Genomic DNA, 4769 nt, shown 5'->3' on the forward strand with positions numbered 1-4769 from the left:
GATTCTTCAGCAAACCCTCCTTACCAAGCAGAACCAGACCCTTCTCTGACATGTGCCCAAGCCGCCTATGCCATAACCGGGTGTGCTCACATGGGTCTCCACCACTTCCATCAGTTCCAACCGCTGCATCTCCTGTCACCGTCTTACCCGAGAGAGTATATAGATTACCGTGACGAACACCCTTCATCACTGTTAGGGAACCTCGAACAACCTTCTTTACTCCGTTCTCTGTAACAATCTTGCAGCCACCGGAGTCTAATGCACCCACTGAGATAAGATTCTTCCGCAAGTCGGGAACGTGCCGCACGTCCGTTAGGGTTCTGACCACTCCATCATGCATCTTGATTTTTATATCACCGAGCCCCACCGTTTTACAAGCATGGTTATTCCCCAGCAAAACAGTTCCACCATCAATGCTCCTATAGGTAGTAAACCACTTCCTATTTGGGCACATGTGGTAAGAGCAACCTGAATCAAGTATCCACTTACCGGAGGTATCTTCGCCACCCGTAACAACATAGCATTCTTTATCGCTCCCTTCCTCCGATGCGTAACTCGCCTCTTCCTTGCCTTCTCTTCTCTCGGTCTTGTTGTTGTTCTTTTTTCCACCTACTCTCTTTTTTGGACAGTCGACCTTGAAATGCCCAACTTCACCGCATTTGAAGCACGCTCGTCCCGCAAGGGGTCTCGATTTAGATCTAGACTTTCCTCCCTTGCCTTTTCCTCGCTCATTGCTCCTTCCTCTAGCAAACAATCCCTGCGCTTGTTCTTTGTTACCACCAGTAGTCATGTCACCGGTTGCAATCTTTCGAAGGTCATCCCCTAGAAGCGCCGTTCTAGTCTCATCCATCGTCAAATTGTCTCCCACAAGCATCAATGTTTGCACCAGGTTCTCATAAGACTTCGGCAGAGATAGAAGTAATAGAAGAGCCTGATCCTCATCTTCTACAGTCACATCGATGTCCTTCAGATCCGATATAATCCTATCGAACTTGTTGATATATTCCCGGATTGATGAGCCCTCCTCCATCTTGCAAGTATACAATTTGGATTTCAAATAGATCCGGTTTGTTAGACTCTTCGTCATGAAGGTGCTTTCTAACTTCAACCACACGCCCGCAGCCGTTTCCTCTCCATCTACCAAGAAAGCTACATCCCTTTCAAGGCAAAGGATAATCGACGCCCGTGCTTCCAGATCCAGCTCCTCCCAATCCTCATCAGACATATCCTTGTGCTTCTTCTCTTTTCCCGCCAAAGCTTTGTGCAATTTTTGCGAAATCAACGTATTCTTCATCTGCATCCTCCAATAGGAAAAATCATTCTTCCCATTGAATTTTTCAATCTCGTATTTTCCAACTTTAACTGTTTTACTTGTTGACGCCATCCTCCGCTTGTATTAGTAAACCGCTTCTCTCAGAAAAAATTACCGAGCACCACCTCAAATCAGAAGCTACACCACTCCCAATCTGAATAACAGCTCTGATACCAATATAGCGAGGAGATAACTTCATTTAGGATCAGAGAGTTTAGAAGTAACAAGTGGTCAATATAACAAAGCCCCGCATGTACTGAAGACTATACCACGCGTACCTGAAAGAATCCCCATTCTCTACAAGCAATATCGAGCCTGCTGAGCTCGCCTTCATCAGCTTCAGAAAGCAATGACAGATCAATTACAGGTATTTCCAAAGAAAGATGAGGCACCACAGAACCCTGCATTTCTCTTAAATATATCTCTGGGATGTTTTCAGGGTCTTTCCTCACAATCTCTTGAACGCTATCTACTGGAATCGATTTCCCAAATTTAATTTCTTCTCCTGCTATTATTGTGCTCACATTTTCAGCTTCAGTGCCCATATTTCTTTTTTTCCTTCCTTTTTGGTCCCCTGAAATAAAGTTTAACTCAACTCTCTTACAAAGCTAGCACATAATGGGGTGATAATGTTTAGATCCAGACATTGAAATTATCACGCACGCGGAAACTCACCCTCTCACGCGGACGTGGGTGTGGCCCACGTGAAACTGCCGTTCACAATGCGCAACAACATTAATGATGTAATGACTAAACAGTTACAATACTTATATATACTAAAGAAATTAAGGCATGTATTTATGTATCTTTAGACCATGAAGTTTGATTTTTGTTTAATAACTTTCACCTGTGAACTATCTGTACATTCCTTCCAGATCTTTTTTTTTATTTTTTTTATTTTTTTAAGATCACATATATTTGAGATTGAGGCCCTACCAGTTATGTCCGATATGGAGACCTCCCTTGGGGTTTGTGAGGAAGTTTCAAGGCTTTAAAATCAATACATAGATACATTTAGGGAAGTTTAACGGTATTCTCTAAAAGAATACATCTACCTTAAGTAAACTGGGTTATGCAGGCAGAAAATCGAGGATTTAATTTGATGCTTAGGGGCTGTTTGGTTCGCTATTATAAGGGGTGGAAAACTTAGAAAACCCCTCCACGTCAGATTTTTAGCCCTCCACATCAGCTTTGTTGTTTCCGTCCATTTCTTTGTGCCGCTTTGGTTCGCTCGAATGGAAGAGGGAAAACTCTGCTGAAATCGCCGCCAACTAAGATTTTTTTCCCTCTCCGATTTTCTTCCCCAACCAAGTGAAATTGATGAAAACTCTGCCACGTCAGATTTTTTTCCTTCTCTGCTTTGTTTACAAAAGTTTTCCTTTTTTTTCTATGCGAACCAAACACAAGAAAAATAAATACATTGGTTTCCCATCATTTTTTATGTGCGAACCAAAGCAAAACAATCTATTTCTTGGAAAAGTTTGGAAAACTCAAAACTTTTGTTTCTTTACATGGAATTGCATTTCTCTATATCAAGGAAACGAACCAAACAGCCCCTTACAAAAAAAAAGTAAATTGAGTCAATATTAATTCTCCCTCTTTAGATCTAGTTCCTTATTAAATTTGACGTGCACTTTCTACAACTTGTACTCTATTATGGCCACTAGATTAGTTCATTAACCAGGATTAGTATTATTAATGATTTGATATCCCCACACCTCCCCTCCCATTGATCTTCTTCTTGACCTCTTGCCTGCGTGAAATAAAGCATTTGTCTCTTCATTTGTTTAGTTAGGCTATATACTTATGTGCCTGCTTTTGCTTGCATTCTAATGATGAGACAACTTTAAATGTTATTATTTATGGAGGATTCAACAAAATGGATACAACTATTGTTTATCTTTTATGATCTCAAACATTATAAGTGACGATGCAAAACCATTGAATCTCCTTGTGGATAATTTAACGATGAGGAGGAATTTACAATAAAGTGGAGAGTTCATGTTTTATAGGATATTGTGCCATAAGAACTCAAGTATCTAAATAGGCAAGACTGGTCTGGTATTGATAATGGAGATCACCTGAAATGTCGTGATTAGATTTATATATATCGTACTTGTCTTGTTTGATACTGTATTTGACATGCATGACGTTATGGAAAAATTATTGTTTGATCACCTAGTTGTCACCTAATAGGAGAGACTGTGCATGAAGACGACTCCTGTTAAAAATTTGATTTATAAGCGTGCTTTCATAGCATGGCTATGTTCTCGATATCGATATCCCGATATGAGATTTTTCCTTGGCTATTACTATTATAGCATCGACTAGACGATGCACCTATCTTGATTTGGACATGTTCTGTGTCACGGTTATTTTCATAGTTTTACAGAAGTCGTTCCACGGTAATACTGTGGTTAGTGCACAACATTTCATGCACAGTCACTTAAAAAAAACTAATCGACAAACATGGGGTTTATAAAGGGGAATTAGACGGAGAATATAACATGTATATAAACGGGTATATGCGCATTCCTGATATCCTGAGTTATATATACATGGGCCAAAGAGCCAATTCCTGACTTGAAGTCGTGTTCCCGGGACGGTTTACGGGGAACCGATTTATATACATGAAATATTCTTCTCTAATTCAAATAACATGTAAAATAAGAATAATGTGTCTATATGCTTTGTGATAGATTTGGCATGCACGGTATGACCTGGATAAAGTATGGGTGATGTATATTTATATTATTTGTGTATAGAATTTTAGGAGTTAATATTTAGAGATTTACAATTTGAGATATATAGTATATACGAGGGTTTCCTTGTTTGGATTATTCCCCGACGTACTCATCTCGTGTTGTGGGTTTCTAAAATCTTAACTCTTTTTAGTATAGGGTATAAGAATTGTGCTTTTGTGGTAGACCTTGTTTGATATCCATGTTTAGAAATTTCCTTTATCATCTTTAATTGAGTTTCCATCTTTTCTTTATATCTGCCACATACACTTACACACGCACAATTTCCTCATTTTACATGCTTGCTGGCAGTTTTCTGACTCCCCTGGGGTTTGCGTGCCCCAGACTAAGGAATTGTTCTTTCTTCGCAGGACCAAGAGTACTTTAAGGATTAAGGCCAGCGACAGTAAACCCCTTCTCTCCCTTCACTCTCTCAGATTCAGTTATTTGGGCCTTCTTGTAATCACTCGTGATACTTCAGACTAAGATGTACTTTCCTTTTTCCTACTTTGAATAAATGTGGACATGTAAGAGAACTTGTCTTTTCAGAGATGTCTTTATCTGTCTATTGTCCTTGTTATCTTAGTTACATGCTCTATGTAGTAGTTTTTTTAGCAAAATATATGTATACAGGATGATCCAGAGGCGTGAATGTGACCGTATGGTTACATTGCCGGCCGAATCACATCCCGCACTATCACGTTTTGGAACCGGGG

This window comes from Asparagus officinalis, chromosome 5 (assembly GCF_001876935.1).
Source record: "Asparagus officinalis chromosome 5, Aspof.V1, whole genome shotgun sequence".
NCBI lineage: Eukaryota > Viridiplantae > Streptophyta > Magnoliopsida > Asparagales > Asparagaceae > Asparagus > Asparagus officinalis.